Consider the following 25,487-nt stretch of genomic DNA (forward strand, 5'->3'; position numbering starts at 1 on the left):
ATTAGTGCAAGCACATTTTTGGTTTTATGAATGCTTGTGGCAAGTGAGTTTTGCTATAACTCATGGAATTAAATGTATTTTGCAGTGAAACACATACTTAGAGGCAAAAACAGCAAAGATTACATCCAGTTAGTAAACAGACTTGGTCTCATGTGACATAGGTGACTAGTGTCACAGTTAAGATTATGAACATCAAGCACTTACAGGAATAATGATCATGGAGAGTATGTGGAAAAATGAATCTGAATTTGCTTTCACAAAACCTTTGTCAAATTGTCTTGAATATCAGGCAAGTTTAAGGCCAGGAAAGGTTACAAAGAGTAGAAAAAGCCTCAATTGCTTTAGTAATCATTATTTTATTTTTTAGTATATATGTTTTGACATAAAGCCCAGAACCCAGATCCTAGACCATAATTAACTCCATTGTAGTAGACACTGTATAAAAACAGAACAATTGAAAGCAACAGGACTACATAGAAGCCTGTAACTATTTGTAGAGGTCTGTTCACCTACCTCATGAGAACTGGAACTAAAATGAGAAAGTTGGAGGTAGGTTATATTTTGCATGGTTTCCTGAGCCTTGGGACTCTCTTCCTATTTTGATCCATAAGTTAGTTCAGCAAGCTCCTGGGCATGCTAAAAGACCTGTCTATCTTATATAAGGCAGTAAGATAGAGACACAGGAACGTGAATGTAATTAGTAAGAAATTATTTTTTTAAACCTCAGCCTGAGATTCCGGTTACATGGAATACGTGTCCAGAACATAGGATGGGAATCTATGATAAACATGTTGGGGAAAATGGGACATTGGCACATTGACTTCTTAACTTTTTTATTTTAAAAATAGGTAAACTTCACCTGAAAATTTGCCAAGTTATGTTCCCTACTGTGTGTGTGTGTGTGTGTGTGTGTGTGTGTATATATATAAATATATATTAGACTTTGATTAAATAAAAGCCGAAAAACTTTTGAATATTATCCTTGTGATCTTAGGGAAGATGATTCTATGTAAGCATGAAGTGTTATTTGTACTGCTGTACAAACTTCATAACTATTGTTTAATATATTCAGTATTCTTTTATCTATTTCTTGTGATTGTGCAAGTATAACGGAGGTGGCTTTCTGTGCCATCTTAATGTACCTTTTCACGCCTATATATGCTTGTCATTTTAATAGGAAGTGGTAAAATGATGCTTCTTAAATATTTTCAGTATCTATTGTAATGTTTCATATTTTCATAGATGTTAGGGTCAGAAGGGACCTATTAGATCATCAAATCCGACCTCCTGCTCTGGGCAGGAATGAGTACTGAGGTCAGATGGCCCCAGCCAGATGTCTGCCCAATCTCCTTTTGAACACCTCCAAGGAAAGGGACAGTACCACCTGCCTTGGAAGCTTATTCCATATTTTGGCAACCCTCACTGTAAAGAATTTTTTCCTGATGTCCAATCTGAATTTGCTCTCTTCCAGTTTGTGTCCATTATTTCTAGTTACCCTAACAGATGCCCTGTTAAACACTGTATCTCCCATTTCTTGCTGCCCCCCCCAATGAGTTTGTAGGCATCCATGAGATCACTTCTCAGCTTCCTCTTGTGGAGATTGAAGATGTTCAGGTCTCCCAGTTGGTCCACATAGGGTTTTTCTGTAGGCCTTTAACCAGATGAGTGGCCCTCCTCTGAAACCTCTCCAAGCCATCCACATCTCTCCTGAAGTGCGGCACCCAAAGCTGGATGCAGTACTCCAGCTGCAGCCTGACCAGTGCCGTATACAGGGGAAGTATCACCTCCGTAGACCTGTTTGTGATGCACCTACTTGTGCAAGAAAGGGTGTGGTTAGCTTTACTTATTACCTCATCACACTGGTGACTCATGTTCATTTTGGAGTTGACTGTGACTCCGAGATCCCTTTCCACAGTTGTGCTACTTAGAGTGATACCTCCCAGGCGGTAGGACTGAGTGTTGATGATTCCTCTGCCCCAGGTGCAGCACATGACACATCCTTGTTAAATTGCATCCTATTCTGTTTGGCCCATTTCCCCAGCCTGTCCAAATCAGGCTGGATTCGCTGCCTGCCATTTAGTTTGTGTACCTCCCCCCATAGTTTGGTGTCATTGTTATAACGTCTTAGTTATAAGATAGAATAAGATAGCATTTGGGTGGGATATTCCTGGGTTTTTACCACTGACCTAGCTTGGAAAGTAATTGGTAAGAAGCAGAAGTGAAGTCAGTGTTCCTCAAAAATCTATCCTCCAGTTAAAGGCTCAAATCATCCCCCAGCTGTTAGAGAGGAGTGTAAGACTGTGAGAAAAGACAAGTGGTGTCAACAGACCTTGAGGAGCTTTTCACCATCAAATTGTTGCAGGGTGAAGGACAGATACAGGAAGGAGTACATAAGACTCTGGCATTTAGCTGTTAGGTGGACGGAAACAAGGTGTATTTATAAAATTTCCAGGTGAAATTGTAGCTTCTTTGGGCTTGTCTATACCACTGTTTAATTCACCATGCAGACACCACTATGGAGGCACACCCTGCCTGTGTTCTGCCTAGGATCTACCCATCAAATGCGCAGACAGATTCCAGACTGGAAACGTGTCATTGAGACTGCTCTTGGCTGGTCCCTCTGTGCCTGCTGTCAAGCCCTTGGGTCTCCTGCAGCCTGAGAACAGGCCCTGGGGACAAGCTTGAAGCAGGCTCACTGGCAAATTTACAGGTTTGCAGCATTGGAAGGGCTGGGCATGGGCAAGGTATGTTTGATTACTGCTTCCCCCTCAAATGTCAAGATCCACCCCAGTAGTGGAACAGACAAATCCACTGAAGCCAGTAACAAAACCCCCACCAGCATCAATGAGACCACAATACGGCTCAGTTCTACAGGAGTTAGGAGATTTTTTTCTACCTATGTAGTTACCCTGCTTTTTTCAATACTCCTCGTCACAGAACAGTATGGAAAGCAGCTAGAAACCTATGCAGATTTCCTGAGTGGTCCATTGCTTCTGTTTTGTATGTTTGTATATGGTGAGGTATTGCCCATGTTTTCCCCGGTCATACAGGTATACAACCAAACTACCTTGACACTTATTCAGGTATAAGAATGCCCTTTTTTTTGTTTGTTTAATAAAAATAAACCCAAAAGAAATCGCCTTGGAATGACTGTCCACATGGGAAATTTCAGTTCTAATGATCTGCTATACTTGATGAAGGTTTTACTTCTACAGTCTAACTAGAAGATATAACCTTTAGTCCTTAGCATGATAACCTAGAATAGTAATTTTTTTGTCATAAAAAAATTATTAAATTTAATTTATATATAACCAGGTTTCCTCAAATTAAAGAAATTGGAACTACTGGTATCTTATTCAACGAACAATTTTTTTTTCTCTCAGTAAAGATAGTTTCATTACAAAATGAAAATGTAGTAATGAAATAAAACGAACATTTACTTACCCTCTTGGTAAATATGACTTCACGTGTTTTCCTAAAAATTGCAATGCTGTGAAAGGACCAAGGAACAAGGATTTTATGAGGTTACAGTACTAACATATATTTCTAAATCACAATAACAAATTTTTCTACAAGAATTCATTTAAAACTATTTGAAAATATGTTACTTGAACTTCAAACCTTACACACATCCTGATATTTTGTCCTAACAAATGCATGGAAATACAGGAAAAACTAACAAAAAATGGGTTTTTATTCATATGTTCTTATTTTTGTCCAGTTTCAGCCATATACATATACATAATGAGAACTAGTAACTATTATACTGCACAAGACATCATTAAATTAGTTAATGTTTTGAAAGTGCATTTGCTCTCATTGCAGTAATAAAAGCAATGGAAATATCTATTTAAAGTAAATAACTTCCATCTCAGTTCACATACCTCAGTGGATGAGTACACAAATACTCAAACACATTAGTGTGCACATTAATTCTACAACAAACTCTCTCTTGCTCCAGAATTGCAACCACTCACAAAAAAATTTCACTCCAGTAAACAAGATTGATTCTGCCATCAACAACTTACAGTTAATACAGGTGTACTTTTATTGTAAGATTGTGTATCACATTTTGAGCTGAGTGGGAAATGGCTTTCCTGTCTTGTAGAACTTTAATAATTTCAAAAACAATATATTCCGATGTCTGCGGGACCAAATATGAATGGTTTTAGAATTTCAGCGTGAATAACCTGTCATCTTCTTCCCTCCCTTTCAGCAGTAGCATCTGGGTTTTGGCATTCTCTTGCGCTGCAAGAAGCAAGTACCTGCTTCATCTTTTCAGAGAAGGGATTTTAATTCTACTCTTCCACATGTCTGCTGAATGACAGAACTGCTGTGCAATAGAGTTGTTCTTTCTCTGTCCCATTGAATATATAATTATACTTACAAAATGGGACAGATCTAACTGAAGAGAATAAGGACAACACAGCCCTGAATAACCAGACATCTTGTCATTAGAGCACTCTCAGCTGTTGTGGGAGATTGATGTTCAAACTTCTGCTCTGAATTGGACAGTGCAGGGATTTGAACCCAATTTTTTCCATTTTTCTGTCATCTCAGATCAGTGTCCATTGCATCAGGCTCTAATAGGGTCAATTGATCGCTTTGGTTTTGAGCAAAAATTCTATAATAGATCTGAGAAACTTTCTTGAAGAAGGTTTCATCAGAATACTGTACCTTCTTTTTTCAAGAGAAAAGCAGTTTGATTAAAAATATATATACTGACCAGTTTTAGTTGAATGATTTCTATGTACAGAATTTGGAGGCCACAATTCAGGTTTCATATTTGAATGAAATTTTAAAGATTTAGATGTCTGCACTGTGGGCATATGGCAGAAAATGCAGAGTCAAGTCCTGGCCTCATTAAAGGCAATAAAAAAATTGCCCTAATTTAAGTAGGATTACAGTTTACTCATAGGCATTTAGGAGCTGTGCGGTGGAACAGGCCTGGTAACAAAACCAAGTATACAGGGTTGAAGGATAGAACTTCTCTAAAAGAGAAAAATCCTGATTCTCATTTTCATAAAGGTCCTTCTATTTAACAGTGGTCATCTGAGAGGCAACCAGGACCAGATAATATGCATTAAAACCCTTGGCTAACAGATGTTAAAAACATATAGTTTTTCCTAGGATACTTATTATCTGAGGCAGAGTTCATAAAGATATAGCCCTTGGGCTGAATGCAGTCTGTGGAGCCACTTGATCTAGCCCACAGAGGCAAAAGTCTTTGCCCATGGTTATGCCTTTATCTGTACCAGGACTGGGCAGCAAGGAGTTGTGCTTGCACTATGACAGCTTCTTCCCACCTGCTCTCTCCCCCATCGACAGTATGGGTACAGCTTCCATGTAGTGGGGAGCTGTGCTGAGTCTGGGCAGCTTCCAGCTGCACACATGCTACAGTCAGGACGTGGGGGGGAAAAGGTTGGGGAGTGAAGCAGTGACAGCATGTACAATTTCCAACTTTCCGGCTCTGTTCTGGAAGCTGCGCCCATGCTGCACCTGAGAGACTGTGGGATGGAGAGAAGCAGCAGTGGTCCAGATTCAAAGTCCTGTGCCACCAAATCTGTTTGGTTTGTGGTGCTGGTTTGTTATAGCTTACAGCTTGTGAAAGTGCCGGCCTGTGGTCGAAGACCAAGGTGTTCAAACTGGCTATACATCTTCTGCATGTATGCAGCTCTTTGCTAAATGGGTTAGTACCTACATTTTAATAATGGCAGTGGAGCTTCTGATTAGTAACCACGTGGTAATGACATTGCTGTGCATTGTTGTTGGTATCAATACTGTTCCTAAGGAAAGAACATGAAGAGACCTGTTACAGTAGCAATATTTTGAAGCTACTGTAAAAGGGCATGTGGCCAGAAAGTTTGAAAACCACTGGTCTAGGGAACCTCATGTCTATTTAAAGGTTTAAAATACTGCTGTAAGTGGAAAATGCAATACAGCTTTTACTGTGGTGCTATGTGCTTTATTAATAACATATCTTAATTTCAAGCTTTATTTTATTATGATCTGTGTTTCTGCTTTTCTCTTTTATGTTATTTTACTAGAAACAGTGAACTAGGAAGTAGATAGAGTTTTAAGATATAGTTTTATTAAACATTTTGAAAAGTGCAGGTTACACATTGAAGCTTTGCTGTTTGCCCAAACCTGAAAGCAAACAACTTCCCCAGACATGCACTCAGAGGCATAATCTGATGCCTAAATACAAAGGCTTACCAAGGCAGTGAGGCACCTATGGCAGTCAGAAACCAAGACCTGAAAGTTCTCCACCAACCCTCCCCAGTCCAGCTGAATATCCCTCATGCTATCTACATAGACGGGGAGTTTCTGGAGTACATGGAGCTCTTTCTGTATCTTGGCAGCCACCTCTCTCAACAGGCTACCAACAATGAAGAAGTCCATCACTGGATCAGCTGCACCAATGCCACCTTCTTTAAGCTGTGACAACATATCTTTGAAAACAGAGATCTTTAGAAATCGATGGTGTGAAGATCCTGGTTTATAAGGTTGTTATGCTGACCACCCTCCTCTGTTGGAGTGAAGCCTGGGCTGTATACCAATGCCACATTAAGAACTTCGAGAGCTTTTACAAGCAGTGCTTGCATCGAATCCTGGGGATCAAATGGGAGGGCTGCCAGATGAGCAGAGTGTCCTCTGTGAAGTTGCATCAACCACCATTGAAGCCTTGCTCTTGAGAAATCAACTCAGATGGACAGGCTACTGTGTCCAGATGTCTAAGAACTGCCTCCCTTGCCAGATTCTCTTCTTCCAGCTGTCCATTGGCCAACGCTCAAAGGGTGGTCAAATGAAATGGTACAAAGACATGCTTAAGTTTGCCCTCAAACATAGAGGCATTGACATGAATGGCTGGGAGGAGCAAGCTGCTTACCATTTGGAGTGGTGCCACCTGGTCCACAAAGGCACGCGCCACTTCAAGGCCCAATGACTCAATAGTGAGGTGGAACGGCGGCAGCAGAGGAAGGAGGAGACCAAACCGGGGCTATGAATCCCACTCCTTCATGCAACAACATGCTCCCATTGCCGAAGAATGTGCGCATCCAGAATTGGGCTCCTCAGCCACCTGAGGACCCATCAAATCTTGTGGGATGTCATCCTCAATTTCAAGGGACCACCAACAACAGTGGCTAATTCAGCAACACGGGCACTTCTGTCTTTTTGCCTCCTTCAGTCAGCAACTGGGATTGGTGCCCTTAATTCATTACATAACTGTGTTCACCCTGAGTCCTTTAGGATACCCAGAAGAGCCTTGAACCCAGGGTCTCAGTCTACTACAGCCACTCATCCTGGTCTACCATCTTTGCTGATTGAATCACTAGGTGGGATATAGGTGGCCAGAAACTTCCATTGGGATTTAACCAGCTGCTCACTCCCTGCCACCAAAGTGGCCACCCAGGGTCAGCTGATCCTTCATCACTTCCTATAAAAACCCCTGACACAGAGGAGAAAGTATCCAAGTAACAGGGCTCAACTTTTACCCAGACTGCTTTGCCTTTGGCTTGTGCCTCTGCTGTTCCCCTGACTAATTCGCTGGCTACCCGACTTGGTTTACCCATAGACCCTGAGTTCAGCCTGGCCCTTCTGCTCCAACTCCTAGCTGGATCACTTGGTTACCCATCCTAGCTGGCCTTGTGCTTCTGCACCCTGCCTGACCCTCCAGATCTCTGACTTGGCTCCTCAGACAGCTCTCTTGGCTTCCTGGCTCTCCTACACTCAGCTTCTGTGTGCTCCTTCTGGTTTTGGTTGCCTTTCTAGGTGCTAGATGAATCCTAAACCTGGCCACTTGCCACCTGGCAGGACAGAAGGTACTTAGTATGCTGCATTTGGCAAATTGGAACAGTGCTGCCAAAAGTCTTTGGCAAGGTCTCATTAATAGTCCCAAAACTCCTATTCCTACACAACTAAAAAGATATGTTGATTCAGTGAAAGTAGAATTATACGACCAGAGAGAATGGAACGAACAGGCTTTGGGGACAGTAAACATAGGGTTTAATCCCCTGAAGACTTCAGAGCTCTACTTTTCAGAATAAACTTGTGCCTCATGAAAAGGAAGTGTTTTTAAGGCTATGAGAAGAAATGGAAGCCTGGTAGATCTACGTTAAGTCAATCATTCTTCATCCATAGAGCAGCTGTGAGAGCTGCAGTGTTTAATGGTCCAGTATTTGGTTCTTAATGAATATTGACTTGTGAAGCTGCCTGGATGGAGCATTGCTTTCACTGCTTTACATGTCAGTGTCACCCTTTAAGAGGGCTAGGAGATTTGAAGATGTACATCACCAGTTTTTGTACATGGCTGCCTTTAACTAGGCACCTATGAAGTGCTTTGAAAAGGGAGTAAAGGATAATCAGCAAGGGATAAAAACTACATCTGAAAACTGCTGCTGGTGGTTAAAATTCAATATTGGTCTTGTTGCTTAAGGTTACTTCTCTGTTGTAAACATCAGTTTGTTTCAGTTTCCATCTGTTACTAGCACCATCCAGTTTAAAGGGTCTTGTAAAAATAGCCATGGCTTAATTGTTTCCTGTTATAGCAACCAAATAGTGTGATAAGAAAGCTCCCAATGAAATTAGACCCCCAGTAAGTTAATTAAAAAGGCTCATGAAATGAGAGTTTATTTCTACCATTAACAATAAAATTCCCAAGCAATAACTTTGCAGAATGGTGTTAACTGTGTAGCAAATGTTGATGGTGTTGGTTAAAAAAGCATCTTGTAATGGATTTTGTCTGGAATGATGGCCTGATATTTAAATATGTTCACGCAACTATATGTTTTAATTTCAAATCCAGTTGCTACAGCTGTACATGCAAATAAATTATTTGCACATAAACAGGAACAATTATATATTTACCTGTCTGTTTGTGCATGCAAAAATTGCCTGTTTTCAAGAGTATGATCACAATAATTACCAGTGCAAAGTAAGCATGCAAATTGTACGCACTGCTTTTTTTTTTAAGTACAAAACTATCTGAAAGTACAATCAAGCCCGGTAACCTTATCATAATAAACATTCAGTTGAATTCACTCACTGGGAGGTTTGCTTATACAAGAACCGGCTAGTAGGAAATTAAGGGGGGGTGGTAAACTTAAACAGTTAAAATACATTCAATTATAAGGCTCCAGAAATCCTTTCCAGACAGGGTGGTAGCAATTTTAATTTTGCACTCATGGTTTGTACATCACTTATTTTTTATCTCAGGGCCTGAGGGGCATCTATTAAATTCCAATACAGTTTGATTTAAATGATAATTTTTGTTCTTACTAATAGAGCTGTTTACTCATATATGTAGATGTCAGAAATCCAGAACAAAATATTCAAAATAAAACTGTCTTCAGCCAAGACTGTCTGCCACTTTGAAGAATGTCTCAATTTCACCTTAATGCTGAGTATATCAATATGCCAGATCATTGTCATTCTCTTGATGTGATCAGAATATGATAAATAAATTTAGCTCTGTGAAGGTTTAATTTACTTTAACAAAAGTGGCAAAAATACTCTCTCTCTAATTTAAATTGAGAAAAGGCAGCTGTGCAAGATTAAGAAGGAGAAAAAATCCAAACTGCAATCCTTCAAACACCATATGTTATGGGAATCTGAAATGAAATAAGGAATTAGAAACAAGTGCAACACGTGGCATTGCTTTCAGCATTAAGCTTCATTGTTAAAGCTACAAAATGCTTTTCATCACTTGAAATTAAATTCCATTGGAAAGAAAACCCAAACAAACCTTCCTCACCACAACTCAAATGTGTGTCTGCTGCTATTCTTTTACAGCTAGCACTTACTTAGAAAAGAGAGCTGTCTCATAATTGCCAAGATTACCGAACTATAAAGTGTATGTAAATTAAAGACCACTTATCATGTGCATAGAAAGACGATAGGAAAATTTAACCTTGACAGGCCTCAGAACACAACGGTGACTGACCTTTGATTGCTGCTTGATTTAGGTAGGACAGTGTGAACAAAGGATTAGTAGCACTCCTGTGGAGTGGACTGAACATGAAGGGAATTTCTTTAAGCCTGCTAGATTTTGAAAGCTCCTGAGGCTGTGTATATAGGACTTGCTTCATCTTTTCAAAGATTTTTTAAAAATATTGAATAATTCTGCAAATTCATCCTCCATAGGCACCCACCATTAGAAAGGGAGGCCATGACAATATTTTTAGGGAACCTCCTATACACAATATGAACACATAGTACATAACCTATGTTTGTTTATTCTAAAATGACATATAGTAAGTTACTGGTACTCATTCAGGATCGGGCATAGTATAACCACATCTATTGTATTACCTACCTTTAGTTAAGGTTGCTTGACATTTTTCATTATGGCTGGGGTAAGTAGTTTGAGAATTGGAATTGGAGAAGAAATAGGGTCATGGGATCAGAGGAAAGTAAGGCTGGAAGAGACATCCTGAAGTCATCTAGTTTAACTTCCTGCTTAAGGCACCAGAGAACTGAAAAAGGGTGAAAGTAGTACCCATCTTTAAAAAAGGCAACAAGAAAGATGCAGGGAATTACAGACCAGTTGGCCTCACCTCAATGTCTAGGAAGTTAATGGAGCAATTCCTAAGGAAGTCCATTAAAAAAAAAAAAAACATCTGGAGAAGGAAAGGCTGATTGCAAACAGCTGGCATGGATTTACTAAGAACAAATAGCATCAAACAGACTCAATCTCCTTCTCTGACAAAGTACTGCTTGGGTGGATGATGGATCTGGGACTCTTGGTAGATCACAGACTCAATATGAGTCTGCAGTATGATGCAGCCACACAGAAGGTGAATGTGGTTTTGGGATGCATCAATAGAATAATTGGTGCATTCAGATGAGCACACATGTGCATTTACCTGCCCTGTGGGGTTAAGCCAACTCTCAGGATCTCAGTATTGCACTGTTAGACAGGAGGGTGTAACACAATTGAACATATGCAAACACACAAATCAATTAGGTGCATACACACACACACTACCAACTCAGGCACATAGGCATCCAAAGCAGCCTAGGCACATGCATATCTATCATCAATTCAAGCACATAGACACTACACACCAAAAATTAGACAACTATCAGTTGCCAATACCCACACACTCCATACACATACACAGATCACTAATTCATGTATCATGCACATGATGACATATGGTCACCAGTTCATACACAAACCACCCACCTACATATACACATAGGTGAGTTCCTAATTTGGATGGTACTATATGTATGTGTGTGTTTGGGGTACATGGGATACATGGGGAAGGTTTAGGCGAGAGAGAAAGTGTAAGGAGTGAAAGTTGTGGGAACCAGGATTAGAACCAGAAGATTAGAGAGAAGCTGGTCTGAGGAACTGAGGCTTGGGTTTACTTAAGATCAAGTGGCCCTAGGGTTACTCAAGGTCACTGGTGCAAGGGGAAAAAGTCTGGTAGTAAGGAGGAGACAACCAGGAAAGAGAGAGACGTAAACCTGGGAGCTTGGGGTGGCAAACTGAGGCTGAAAGCTGGGAGCTTGGGGTGGCAAACTGAGACTGAAAGCTGGGAGCTTGGGGCCGGAAACTGATGCAGACAGCTGGGAGCATGGAGGCAGATCAGTGGTGGCAAGGAAAAAACAGTCAGGACAAAAACCCAAAATAACAGGTTTATTAAGCAGACAACATACTACACAGCCCCATGAAGTTATTGGTTCTCTCTCTCTCTCTCTCTCTCACACACCCTCCCCCCCAAGAAAGAGCAGGAGTCCAGGTAGACAAGAGAAGCAGAGTCCAAGTCTTTGGTTGAAGAGGGGTTGGGGGATGATAGCTACCTATCCAGGCTAGTAAAGGGGTCTTTGTCCAGCAGGTGTTATCCAGAGGGAGGGTTGCCAGCAGGGCCTCTGGGTGGATAGGTGGTGTAGCATGGTGCTGATCCAGAAGGAGAGGGTGTCCCAAGGAGTCAGTCTTTACTACCCCTTTTTATGGGGCAGACTACCTCTGATCTCCCATGGGGAGGGCATGTCCAGCCAATGCTAGTCCAGTTCCAGAGGGTTCCAGGTGTTCTTACTGAGCACGTGCAGCCGTGGCACAATGGTGGGTTGCCTCATCTTTTGTTTTTTGAATGCTGAGGGTGGTTCCAATGGCTGGGTCATTGGCCTAGGTATTGGTTTTGATGGTTTGGTCATTCAGTAGGAGCTATATTTAGACCTACAGCCATTGTCTCTCAAGCAGCCTTATTCATCCCCATTCATTCAAGAACCAAGTTACATAGGAGGGGTAGGTATGAGTCATAGATTACAACATACACAACAGGGCATGGGGACAAGATGGAGAGTTGACAAGCGAAATGGAAACTTGAAGTGACTTATGCTAATTTACATACGTAGGCCTTAATCATATAGTATCAGTAAAACAATAATATACAGCAGTAAAAATCAATATAAACATAATTATAAAATATAAAGAAGGAGAAAAAACAAAACAAATACAACTTGCTACCAAAATAAAATGCTGAAGCTTATCCTATGTCTTAGCTCACTTATATTTATCTATAGGGAATAGAGAGAGAGAGGAAAAAGTCAGAAATGGTTGGGGAAGGGGAATTTTAATTTTAAAATTAAAAAAGAAAAACTGGTGTTTTTGCTACTGGTAAAAATAGCAGTGGTATATAGTTGTGCCACTGCTACTTGTCCTCAGGTGCACATGGCAAGTTGCCCTGGGTGGGGTAGGGGGGGGCTGGGGCCAGCATCTGGGCTGGCTCCAACAAACTTACCTACTTAGGGTCCTGCGGACCTCCCACGACTCCAGCAGTGGCAATCCAGCTACAAAGAGCCTAACCAGCAGCTGGATTATAGCTCAGGCTCCAGTTTCAGGTGGCACATTCTGTTGCCACATGTGCCCTGCTTTTTTCAGGCATGTTTTTTTTTGACACTGGGTTCTCCTAGCAAATGCCTGCATGTGCAGTGAGTATGGTTTGTGGTGCTGCGGATGCATCTGTGATGCTGCATACTGCACATGCACGCTCATCTAGATGCATGGATTAGGTGCAAAACAGGGGATGTGTTAGTGTTGGTGCCTCTCTGCTGGGTACTGGTTAGGCTTCATTTGGAGAATTGTGTGCAGTTTGAGTCTCAGCATTTTGAAAAGGACATGGAGAAGCTAGAGAGGGTCCAGAAGTGACAAAAATGATAAAGGGCTTGGAAGGTGAGTCATATGAGGAGAGGCTGAAAGAGCTAGACACATTCAGTTTGCAGAGAAGTTATTTAAGAGGAAATATAATAGCAGTTTTCAAACATTTGAAGGGCTGCCATGAAGAGGAGCAAAATACCTCTTCTCTCCTGCTGCAGAGAGGAGGATGCAGGCCAATGGTTTGAAGTTGTGGCAAAGTAGGTTTAGATTGACTATCAGGAAAATACTTTGCTGTTAGAACAGTGAGGCAATGAAATAGACTGTGTAGGGAAGTTGTGGACTGGAGGTGCTCAAAAAGAGGTTGGATAGACACTGATGGGGGATGATCTAAGTGAAGCTATGTTTATGTTATACTGTGGGTATTTCCCATGCTTTTGGGCTTTTCTGGTTGCCAGATGGGACTAGGAGGGAATCCCCCCCTCTCTCCCCCTTCTGCTGTGTGTGTCAGGTATTTTTATTTATTTATTTGAAGCCTTGCTTGGATGTTGGCTGTAGCCAAGGCTGGTTATTTTGAATGGGGTGTGCCAGTGCTTTTTCTGGGATTTAAAGCTTAGGTCCTGGCTAGAAGGTCCTGTCCCTCCACTTAGGGTCAGAACAATTGCCATATTAGGGGAAGGAATTTTGCCCTGTGGCTAGACTGGTACTGCCACTGTGCTAGACTGGTACTGGTGAGGCTTTTGCTTTTGTCTGCAGCAGTGGCATGGCCCTCTTCCTGGGATCTCTTTAGGATAGATTAACAACCTTTCCAGCAACATAATGTTGCCACCGTGATTCTTTACTTTACTGGTGGGAGATTAGGGTGTTATGTCTTGAGTTTTGTGTCTGGGTTGACAGTATAGTATTGCTAAGAGGTTAGACAATAGGGGTGTTTATAGATGTGCTTCGCGGGTGGTGTGGAGGGGGGGATTTTAATTAGAGCAGCTCTGAGAGTTGCTGTAACTAAAGCTGCTGGAGCATCATCTGTATCCACACCCCTGTGCTGAGAAATGGCAGAGGGGACGCTTTAACTAAAGTTTGTTGAATGAAAAAACCACAATGAGCTTTAGTTAAAGCACCCCCACCACCATTTTTCAGTGTGGAAACACTGATATACGTGACACTGGAGTCTGCTGGAGTGTGGTAATTACCAGGCTCTGCAGTAATTACTGCACTGTAATTACAGCATGTTGCAGCAGCTTCACTGCATGTGTGTAAGCACCCTAAATTTTGATAGGATGGCTTGGCTAGGGATGTTTCTGCTTTAGGCTGGGGGTTGAACTAGAGGTCTCTTCCAGCCCTACTTCTCTATGATTTTAGGAAGACTGGGGAGTGGCAACTGGGACTGGCTAGTTGAGGAGCCTAGTGGTTGGAAAGGGAGTGAGGGGTGGGGAAAAACAGGAATTAAGACAAGTAGAGGATAGAGAGGACCAGGACAGAATGGATCAGCCTTGAGTGAGGCAGGGGAAATGGGCCATACCCATTAGACCACACTTTCTTCAATAATCTGAAAAGAAATCTAACATCGCAGAGTGCCACCTCCTGGTGTCAGCCATTATGTGTGAAACAGTTGTTCTCCCTCCAGTAGCTCCATATACAGCATGACAACCAACTACTACCATCAGTACCCCAGAATGTTCAAATGGATGAGTTCTTTGTGGTGGATCTAACCTTGCTTATGACCGATATGAGTAAGAATATGATGCCACTAGATAGAATTTCTGTTTGTTTTATTGAAAGCTGTACACACCTGGGTGATTGCCCATGTTCTTGCAAACTCACAAAACAATTAGGAAATGTCAGAATTAAGGATTTCCTTGTAATCTTAAATATGTCTCGTCATGTATATGCATCTTAGTATAATCTTTAATTCCATGGCACATAATATTTTTAACTATGGAACCTCTGCCTCATGTAGCATATACCTCTCCTCTGCAGATGAATCTGTAGTAAGGATTGAAGGAGGCTTCCAGCTCTCTACTCCTGTTTAATTTTTTTCTTCTAGAAGTAAGACGTTGTGCAATCAAAAAGACATCAGAATACAGAGAGTAAAAGGGTGGTTTTCTGCATAAGGAAGCTGAGTGCTGTTCTTAAAACCTGGATTCTGTCCTTTCCACTGATACATTACTCCAAATTATTGTTCATACTTAAACCAAATTTTGTGAGAGGGGAGTAAGTGTGGGCATATCTTCACTTAATTATACATTAATGCACTTTAGTTAATGCACATTAAGTCTAGTACCTCCATTCTGAGGTACTAAGAAACTGCTCATTAGCCTGTCTTAATGCACATTAACTAAAGAGCATGTTTTTTCAGTGACTCTTTAATGTGCATTAAAATAGGCTAATGCACATTAAAGCTTACATATAGACATGCCCTGTGTGCCTTACTTTTTGTTTACTCAGCTTGAGGTTTTCAGGTCTGATGCACAAAAGCAATGAGTGGTCTGCTACTTTTACGGAGCTGTTAAAACCAGTGGAGACATGCAGGGGGTGCATGTGCACCCCCTGAAAGCACTGGTGCACCCCTGTCAGGTCGCACTCTCCACTTAGGTGACAGGTGGGGCAGGGCAGGCAGGAGCACTGGTGCCCTCCCTGTGAGCGCTGGCCAGAATGAAGCTCTGGATGAAGCGGCTGCAGTGTTCCCAGAAGTGACTGAGGCTGTTTCTGGGAGCTCCAAAGCTGCTTTCAGGTGAGTGTGACCACCTCAGTCAGTGAGATTGGCCACAGGTGACACCCCCTTCAGTCTCTGACTGGTCACTGTGGGGGCATGTGCCCTTCCTGACTCAGATGACACCAGTCACCCATAGTTAAAACCATAACTTTTTGAGGAAATGCATCAGTCATGGCAAAACTTGTATCAGGAATGTCTCGCTTAGATGAAATATTTCGAACAGTGATTCTTAAACTTTTTAGACTCAAGGCATCTTTCATTACACTCAAGGTACCCTTCAGAAAATACTAGTTATGAGCGTTCACAGGTTTGTTTTTTGAGTATGGAAAATAAAAGAGCAATTCTTCTGTTGCAAAGAACTCAGCTCACAACAGATTGGAATGATTCTGATATCTATTTGTAATCTCTGGGTTTCTCTTGCACACATAATAGTGCTAAGTAACTTCCATGGCACCCAGCAGAACACTTACAAGGATGTCATGGCACCTCACAGCCACACACCCTGGTTGAGAACCACTGATCTTGAGGAATAGGGAAAAGGAGAATTTTGAATAGCCTGATATAGAAGGCGCTCATCTAGGATGTGGGAAGAGTACACAACTCCTCTATAAAAGATGTACATCTGTTTTTCCACATCCCAAATAAGTGCCCTCAGTTTTTTAAAAGGAAAAAATCTAAATGTCTCATTTTTCTTTTGACATTCAATGAAACCAACTACCAGAAGCCTCAGGTTGTTTTTACTTGTTTGGTTGGGTTTTTTATTGTTTTTTTGGCAAAAAAAATAGAATTAACTTTCTTCTGTGACTAGTAAAGCTACTTTGTCTTTGACTCAGCTTCTTAAATCAATTTAGATATCTTTTAGCTTGCATGGTTTTAAAATTGATGTACATGCCTAGAGACTGGTGGGGGCATTTTATAAACTGAAAATAAAAAATTAATAAGATGCTGTGTTCTTTGATACTTTTTATATTAAGTTTAGTGGTTTATGACAAAAAATGATATGGGTTACAAATAGCAATATTTTCTTTATTAAATCACAAAAGAAGCTATTTCCCTTCAGTAATTTCCTTCAACTAGTTACTATGCTAAAAGTTTGATACTTTAGTGTCTGTTGTCCTCTCACTCTTTCTTTGCATGAACTTCTAATGCTCAAAAGATATGTGGTAAACATGTTTTCAGTACTTAGAACAGCATTTTAGCCAATAACTCATAATCCTGTTCTGCCTAGTAGGTGTCTAAGCTCATATAGCTACTTGGCCAAAAAAAGGTGACACTTCACCTCAGGAGAATGAACATATGTCACCTCAGAGGCACATAAGTTTTTAAATACATTACAGCATCTCAACTGACAGGCTGCTCTGCCTCCACAGCCTAATCCTATTCTATCCCAAGGAGATGTATTTAGACACACATGAGGGCCACTGAAGTGCCATAGATAGAATAGAATCTGAGCCAATATCTTCTATATAATCAGTCTGGTTTGCGGCGGCGTTCGCGCCGGCGGGCGAGCAGGCGGGGCCCAGAGGCTGACCCCTGCTCTGCTAGTAAGGGCAGCAACTCCTGCGATGGTGTCGACACGGAGTTCTGCCAGGGCCCCTGCCCGGGGGGCGCGGCCTTCCCGGGGCTTGTCCGAGGCCTCCACCCAGACAGAGCCCTCGGGGGGGCTGCCGTCCTCCAACCCCCTGGCCTGCGGGAACTGCCTGGCAAGGTCTGGGGGGGCAGGGACTGGGGACTCCTGCACCTGTCCTGTAGGTATCCGCCTTAGGACCCTGGAGGAGAGGGTGCAGGAGCTCCTGGAGGAGGTTAGCAGGCTGAGGGGAATCCGTGAGGCAGAGGAGGAAATTGATAGGTATTTTCTTTCTCTGCAGGGTGATACAACAGAGGAGAGGGCAGACCGGGATGAGCCCTCCACTGCTGAGTGGCAGACAGTCTCCCGCGCCAGAGCTATTAACCATGTTGCGGCACCAGTTCCTCCTGTCCATCTGGAGAACAGATATGAGGTCCTGGCAGCCCTGGAGGAGGAGGGAGCAGTGGAAGATTCCAGGGAGGAGACTTTGTGCACACAATGTCCTGTGCGGGCGGCGGGAGTCAAGAGGCCTAAGAGGAGGAAGCGTCGCGTCATCGTGATTGGTGACTCCATCCTGAGAGGTACGGAGGGCCCCATCTGTCGCCAGGATCCCTCAGCACGTGAGGTATACTGCCTGCCCGGAGCGAAGATTCAGGATGTGAAGGGGATGCTCCAGTCCATCATCCAGCCCTCCGATTATTACCCCATGGTCCTTGTCCATGTGGGTACTAACGATGCGGCCAGGAGAGCCCCTGATCGCCTGATGGAGGACTACCATGCTCTGGGAGGCGTGCTGAGGGAGATGGGCGCACAGGCGGTCTTCTCTTCCATCCTGCCAGTGAGCGGACGCGGCAGACGTCATGAGTTGTGCATTGCGGAGACCAACTGGAGGCTACAGGAATGGTGCTTCGAGGCGGGCTTTGGCTTCCTCAGCCATGACCGGCACATCGTGATGAGAGACATGCTGGGATGGGATGGGCTCCACCTTTCCCCTAAAGGTAAGCGTGTGTTCTCTTCCAGGTTGGTGAACCTCCTTCGGCGGGCTTTAAACTAGGCTCGTCGGGGGAGGGGGAAGATGAGGGCGGAGGAGACGATGAGATACCAGGCCCAGCAACAGCCAGCGAGCCCAGACCAATGGTCAAAAGGGAGAAACAGGTAAGCGATGGGGGACGGGGCATTGCTGAGACTAGGGGGTCAGTGGGCACAACCGCTGAAGGCCTCAAATGCCTCTACACAAATGCTCGAAGTATGGGGAAGAAGCAGGAGGAACTCGCCCTCCTCCTAGCTGTCACCAGCCCTGACATAGTAGGGATCACAGAAACGTGGTGGGACTCATCGCATGACTGGGCGGTGAGTGTCAAGGGCTATAGGCTATACAGGAAGGACAGGATAGGAAGGAAAGGTGGAGGAGTAGCACTCTACATCAAGGAGGAATATACTTCCTCGTTAATTAGCATGGGGGTAGAGGGGGGGCACTCTGAGGTGCTCTGGGTTAGAGTAAAAGGCAGTCCAGGGGAGAGAGACTTAACGGTGGGAGTCTACTATAGACCTCCCAACCAGGGAGAAGAGCTCGACCTGGAATTCTTAGGTCAGCTTACAGAGGCAGTGAGGGCTAAGGATGTGGTCATCATGGGGGACCTGAACTTCCCAGACATCTGCTGGGAGGAGCAGTCAGCCAAGTCTGATCGCTCACGTCGGTTCTTAGCCAGACTGCAGGACCTCCATCTAACCCAGGAGGTGCACAGTCCCACCAGGGGAGACGCCTTGTTGGACCTGGTGCTGGCCACGGGTGACGACCTGGTGAGGGGGCTGCGGGTGATGGGCCACCTGGGAAACAGTGATCATCGCTTGCTGGAATTCACCATCCAGCGTAAGGTGGCAAAGGGCTGCAGCAAGGCAACAGCCCTAGACTTTAGGAGGGCTGACTTCAACAAGCTAAGGAGGATAGTTGGGGAAGCGCTGAGGACCCAGAGGGGAAGGGAATCAGATGTCGAAGGTGAGTGGTTGCTCCTTAAGGAGACGATCCTCCATGCCCAAAGGGAGGTAATCCCAACAAGGGTCAAAGGGAGCAGGAGGGCACATAAACCCCCATGGCTCACTAAGAGCATCCGGGAATGTCTCCTTGCTAAAAGGGAGGCATATACCCAATGGAGAGATGGGGTCATCGCCAAGAAGGACTATGTTATAGTCGCCCGAGGATGTAGGGGGGCAGTCAGGAAGGCCAAGGCAGAGTTGGAGATAGGACTAGCTTCCCGGATTAAGGACAATAAGAAGTCCTTCTTCAAATACATAGGGGGTAAAAAGAGGGTCCCGGGTAATGTGGGGCCCCTGCAGGACACGATGGGCAACTTAGTCATCACGCCAGATGACAAAGCTAACATATTTAACAATTTCTTTCCCTCTGTCTTCCTAAGTAGGGACCAGTTCAGCCACCTCCCTGCTGGGCCCCCCTCGGGCCCCGAGAGAGACACGCCTGGGCCAAGGGTTAGCGAGGAGTTAGTTAGGGTACTTCTGGAGAGGCTGGACGTGTTCAAGTCCGCTGGTCCGGACGATCTTCACCCTAGGGTTCTACAGGAACTGGCCGAGGTCATTGCGGGACCCCTGGCACGGCTCTATGAGCACTCGTGGTGCTCTGGCGAGGTGCCGGAGGACTGGAAGAGGGCCAATGTGGTCCCTATCTTCAAAAAGGGAAAAAAAGAGGACCCGGGAAATTACAGGCCAGTTAGTCTGACCTCAATCCCGGGTAAGCTCTTTGAAAAAATTATCCTGGCACACATCCAGGAGGGCCTTGCGGGGGAATGCATGCTCAGGGGCAACCAACATGGGTTTATCAGTGGCAGGTCTTGTCAGACCAACCTGGTGGCCTTTTACGATCAGGTCACCAAATCATTAGACGCAGGGGTTGCTGTGGATGTAGTCTTTTTGGACTTCCGGAAGGCTTTCGACACCGTCTCTCACCCTGTCCTCATCAAAAAGCTGGGAGACTGTGGTGTCGATGCCCACACGGTCAAATGGGTCGCCAACTGGTTGGAGGGCCGCACCCAGAGGGTGGTAGTGGATGGGTTCTTCTCGACCTGGAAGGATGTGGGCAGTGGGGTTCCGCAGGGCTCGGTCCTCGGGCCTGCACTGTTCAACATCTTCATCAGTGACTTGGATGAGGGGGTAGAAAGCACCCTGTTCAAGTTTGCTGATGACACTAAGATGTGGGGGGATGTGGGTGCACTAGAAGGGTGCAATAGGCTACAAGCTGACCTTGACAGGTTGCAACGGTGGGCGGATGAGAATAGGATGGGGTTTAACACTGATAAGTGCAAGGTGTTGCACATGGGGAGGAAGAACCGGCACCACACTTACAGGTTGGGGAACTCCCCTCTTGCCAGCACGGAGACGGAAAAGGATCTTGGAGTCGTCATTGACTCCACGATGAACATGGGCCGGCAGTGTGGGGAGGCAGTCAAGAAGGCCAACCGTACCCTGTCCTGCATCCACGGATGCATCTCGAGCAGGTCCAGGGAGGTGATCCTCCCCCTCTATGCGGCACTGGTCAGGCCGCAGCTGGAGTACTGCGTCCAGTTCTGGGCGCCACACTTCAAGAGGGACGTGGACAATATGGAAAGAGTTCAGAGGAGGGCCACTCGTATGATCAGGGGTCAGCAGGGCAGGCCTTATGAGGATAGGCTACGGGACCTGAACCTGTTTAGCCTCCACAAGAGAAGGCTAAGGGGGGACCTTGTGGCCTGCTACAAACTGGTCAGGGGGGATCAGCAGGTATTGGGGGAGTCCCTGTTCCCCCGTGCGCTGCCAGGAGTGACCAGGAATAACGGTCACAAACTGGCGGAGGGTAAGTTTAGATTAGATATTAGGAGGCGCTACTTCACAGTCAGGGTGGCTAGGGCCTGGAACCAGCTTCCAGGGGAAGTGGTGCAGGCTCCTAGCCTGGGGATTTTTAAAAGGAAGTTAGATGAGCACCTTGCCGGGGTCATCTGACCCCGGTGCTCTTTCCTGCTAAGGCAGGGGGTCGGACTAGATGATCTACCTAGGTCCCTTCCGACTCTAGCTACTATGAAACTATGAAACTATGGTGATCTGTTTCTGGTGTGAGGGCTAACATTAGTTTGCCACATTTATGTTTTTGTTTTGCATGTATTCAGAGTAAGGAAAAATGTCTCTACAAATAGCAGTAGCTATTACTGACCTTGTTTTTTTCCTTCTCCTTTTGTTTGGTGGCATAACAGAATGATACTGGATGTTCTGACACCTGTTTCTATTGTCACTATTGCTGTTATCCTTATTTCTCAGTCTCCCAAATTAATATCTTTACTAAGCTGCCATGAATCCTGTGTCTCTTCTGTGAAATCAGCTCGGCATTCTGTGTTGCACACTTACCTAGTTACTAAGCAACAAATTGTAGACATTTATAAGGTGCATATCACCTTGGTTCCCAAGTGCTAATATCCATCTGTTCCCTATTTGTTCCTTGACAGAATTTAACTTTTAACTTTAGAAATTTTGTGCCTCTGAAAAAGGGGCAGAGGAATATGTGAATTGTTAAATTTTCCACAATAAAATAAATTATTTGCTAGTAGTGAGATGTATTGTATCAATCTGTTATCATGAAACCCCAAAATACATAGATATTAAATATTTAATGTCTCTTCGTGAACAATGTTGTTATACAGTCTTTTTATATAGACTGAAAATATTTGGGACTATAGTACTTATGAGCAATTATCCAACTCTGTTTTAAACTGGTAGATTGAAAATTTGGTCTCACCGAAGACAATGGCCGAATGAAAACTTAACCTTTTTGTATGCAATAGCCAGACTCCAATAGATATCAATTATGACAAGACTGCATCCAGAATATGTAGAACTTAACTTTGCATTCTTTGCCATTCATAAATTAAACTTCTTCATTTTAGAGTAAAATTTGCACAGTAGATAATGCATTCATTATTATTACTTGTGGATATTGAAGGCATCATCTTCTGTAAAACAAACAATATGTCAGGTAATATTTGATTTTTGACTTTATTACTATTTATAGGGGAAATAACATACAAAAGGAAATGAAATTGAGTTTGTGCCTTTTTTTGCGTTTAGTAGATGTATAAAGAAAGCCTGAACAATTGTTTAAAAATCTTGTTTTTGTCAGCAGTAACTCATTTCAATTATGTTCTGGCTTAAATATAAAAATGGGAAACTGTAATAATATATCAAAGGAACTTTGCTCTTAAAATGTAATTATGTTATAATGTAAATACTACTTTAAGGCGTATTCTCCCTTCTTCTCCCCATAGATCAGACCACTCAATAGTTATCAGTTTAAACTTTTTCTGCTCAGCAGCTGGTTGCCATTTGAAATATGCTTGGAGGAAAGCATTAGTAGTGAGCCAGCCAGGTATGATACCCTTAGGCCCCCTCTACAGGTGCAGGTAAAGGTACAATTGGGTCTAATATGTGATCCACACAATCGCATCTCCTGCTCTGTCATATGTGACCCCTTAGCACCTTAGCATTAGATCACATATGTTAGATCCCATAGCACCTTATTGCTGATGTAGGAAGAGCCCAATCCTGGGCTGCCCTGCATCAGCAAGAAGCAGGCTTCTATGGTTGAAGGCACCTTCAAATCTGATGGGGTTTTTGGTCCAGCTGTGCCACATGGGATGCTACTGCAGTATGCCAGGTGCAGGAGCATCCCATGGCTGGGAGACTGAAATACCTGTGATCTCCCAGCCACTGCCTGGACTACTCTGCACCCCTGCAGCTGTGAGACTATATTGGCTACAATCTCCCAGCCCCAGGGGTGCATTGTGCTCCCCAGCACCTGGGAGATCACAGCAGCTGCTGTCTCCTAGCCACAAGCTGTCTACACATGCAAATTAAAGCTGGATAGAAACCAGCTATACAGTTATTACACATTTTCAAGCAAGAACATTATGGCTGGTTGGATCATTGTAAGGCTCAATAATTTATTTGCATGTGTAGCTAGTGTAAATTTAATGTGAGGTTAAGGTAATTGCACAATAGATATAATGAATAGAGGGGGGCTATAGAAATTGCTCTAGAATTGGCTGCATTCTTTAAAGTTGCTAAGTAAGCATAAACAATAAGAGGAATTTGCTATATGCATACTTGCAGTTCTGATATTGTCATCTTTGTGTGCATACAGAAATTTGGGGAGGTTAGCGGGAGGGTAGATCATATTAACAATGGCCACCAGATCTAACTTAGTTCACCCAGGAGTGAACCTTACACTTAGGGTAAAGATAAAAGTGCATCTCCTAGCTCTAACTCATATCATTTTCTGCAAAGGGCTCTGAGTTATGTTACCTTCGATCAAACAGAAGTTCACTGTTGTTTCCAGGGGGAGAGGAATCTAGTTGTGGCTGGGAGCCTGCAGCCAGGTTCCCATAACAATGGCCACTGCTCTCTGACTGTGAAGTAGTTCTTACGGATGTCTAATCTAAATCTACTCTCTAATAATTTGTGTCCATTGTTCCTTGTCATGCCAGTGTCTCCCCTAAACCCTTCTGGTCCCCCCTAGTGAGTTTATAGACAGTCACCAGGTCCCCCCTCAGCCTTCTCTTGTGAAGGCTGAACAGGTTCAGGTCCCGCAGTCTTTTAATGTAGGGTCTGCCTCCGTGCTCTCAAGAAGGGAGTTTCCCATTCTATAAGTGTGCTGCTGGTTTCTACTGCCTAAGTGCAGCACCCTGCACTTGTCAGTATTGAAACGTATCCTGTTTATGTCATCCCACTCCTATAACCTATCCAGGTCTTCGTGTAGTCTTTCCCTCCCTACTAGCATGCTCACCTCACCCCAAATTTTGGTATCATCAGTGAATTTAAACAGGTTTTATTTCACCCTGTTGTCCAAATCGCTGATGAAGAAATTGAACAGCACAGGTCCCAGGACTGAGCCCTGGGGGACTCCACTGCTCACTTCCCTCAAGGTTGAATATGACCCGTCCACCACCACCCTCTGAGTATGACCCTTGAGCCAATCTGCAATCCATCTGACTGTGTAGGCATCAATGCCACAGTCACCATTTTTAAAATGAGGATGGGGTGGGAGACAGTGTCAAAGGCCTTGCTGAAGTCTAGAAAGACTACATCCACGGCAACACCTGCATCCATTGGCTTTGTGACCTGATCATAAAAGGCAATCAGGTTGGTCTGACATGACCTGCCCCTAATGAAACCATGCTGGTTGCCCTTGAGCATCATCCCTGAAGCTGGCCCATCACAGATGTGCTCCTTGAGGATCTTCTCAAAGAGTTTCCCAAGGATAGAGGTAAGACTGATGGGCCTATAGTTGCCCGGGTCCCCTCTCTTCCCTTTTTTGAAGATGGGGACCATGTTAGCCATCTTCCAGTCATCCAGCACCTGGCCCGAGCACCACAAGTGCTCATAAAGCTGTGCCAAGGGCTCTGCAATAACCCCAGCTAGCTCTCTCAACACCCTGGGGTGGAGAGCATCTGGACCCACTGACTTGAACACGTCCAGCCCCTCCAGAAGCTTTCTAACCCAGTTCTCCCCAGTCTGAGGTCTGGAGGCATTCCCCTCGAGTCCATCTGGCATCACAGCGGGGAAGTCCCGGTCCCTGCACAAGAAAATGGACATGAAGAATTGGTTAAAGAGTTCTGCTTTCTCCTCTGGTGCAACCACCAGATTGCCCAGTGTACTTTGCAGGGGCCCCACATTACCCGGTGCCTTCTTCATTCTCCCTTTGTATTTGAAAAAGGACTTTTTATTATCCTTGATCTTGATTTGAGTTAACCCTACCTCCAAGGTAGTCTAACTTATATCAGACTGGCCATTTTTTAGACTGATTTAACTGTAGTGAACTTCTGTAAAGTTCCCAATGCAGCTGGGGCCACTATTCCTATCTGCCCACCCTGGCATTGGGCTATTTTTAGCCCCAGCCCTTCACCCCACCCCAAGATGGACATATCCTCCCCCTACACACAGTCCAACCAGCTGCCACCCTTGAGCCTAGCTGGGGCTTGGGGGCATTCATCCTGGGGAGTGGGGAAGAGAAGCCTCCCATCTCCCCAAGCCTCCCCACAGACCCTGTGAGCTCCCATGATCCCATCAAA

Source organism: Crocodylus siamensis, chromosome 3 (assembly GCF_052110815.1).
Source record: "Crocodylus siamensis isolate JL-2025a chromosome 3, ASM5211081v1, whole genome shotgun sequence".
In the NCBI taxonomy this organism is placed as follows: Eukaryota; Metazoa; Chordata; order Crocodylia; family Crocodylidae; genus Crocodylus; species Crocodylus siamensis.